Genomic DNA, 1014 nt, shown 5'->3' with positions numbered 1-1014 from the left:
GAAGATTGTAAAGTAAAAAGAATGTAAGATTGGGCAACAGTAATATTAAATTCTCTACCTCTCCTTCCAATCAATTAAAAAAATAGGTTCTGGGAACCTTAGACACAGTCTAAGGTCATGTACAAAACATGAATTTGAAGCTATATTAGGAAAGAGCTTTTGGAACTAGAGGTTGGGTGTGTGGCAAGGGACAATAACAGCTATGAAGGTGCATCTGTATTCTCACATGTCTAAAACTAATGGAACATTTTTACATATCTCAGGAGACCTAAGACTTGTATTAACAATCAGTGACTAGTGCTGGCTTCGGCAGCACATACACTAAAATTGGAATGATACGAAAATTAGTATGGCCCCTTCGTAAGAATGGCATGCAAATTTACATTCTATTTATTTTTTTAAGAGGTAACCATGTGGTATGATAGATGTAGTAATTAACTTGACTATGGTGACCATTTCAAAATGTACACATATCGCCATGTTGTACAATTTAAATTTATACAATTTCATTTGTCCATTACTTGTCAATTTGTCAAAATAGAAAAAAAAAAAACAATCAGTAAGTACCTTTCTAACATTTTGCCCTTTCAGTTCAGTTCAGTTGGTCAGTTGTGTCCGACTCTTTGTGACCCCATGGGCTGCAGCACACCAGGCTTCCCTGTCCATCACCAACTCCCAGAGCTTTCTCAAACTCATGTCCATCGAGTCGGTGATGCCATCCAACCATCTCCTCCTCTGTCGTCCCCTTCTCCTCCTGCCTTCAGTCTTTCCCAGCATCAAGGTCTTTTCCAGTGAGTCAGTTCTTTGCATCAGGTGGCCGAAGGATTGGAGCTTCCGCTTCAGTTTTGCCCTTTACCTGAATGCTAACTGCTCAGAAGACAAGGCTCATTTCTTTGCCCTCTGTGGCCCTAAGCACAGCGCCTGGCACGTAGCAGGCACTCAATTAATACGAAATTTAAAATAACTCTTGTACAGAGCAAAATATGATTAGAGTTATATGAGAGGTATAAACAT

The 1014-nt window shown here is 39.5% G+C and overlaps 1 pseudogene; it reads left to right on the top strand.

Moving 5' to 3' along the window:
* Nucleotides 1–297: 297 nt before the first annotated feature.
* LOC138428011 (U6 spliceosomal RNA) lies at nt 298–398 on the top strand (annotated as a pseudogene).
* The last annotated feature ends 616 nt before the right edge of the window (nt 399–1014 follow it).

This window comes from Ovis canadensis, chromosome 22 (genome assembly GCF_042477335.2).
Source record: "Ovis canadensis isolate MfBH-ARS-UI-01 breed Bighorn chromosome 22, ARS-UI_OviCan_v2, whole genome shotgun sequence".
NCBI classification, from domain to species: Eukaryota; Metazoa; Chordata; class Mammalia; order Artiodactyla; family Bovidae; genus Ovis; species Ovis canadensis.
The sequence above is the reverse complement of the archived record's forward strand: the minus strand, read 5'-3'. Positions and strand labels throughout refer to the sequence as shown.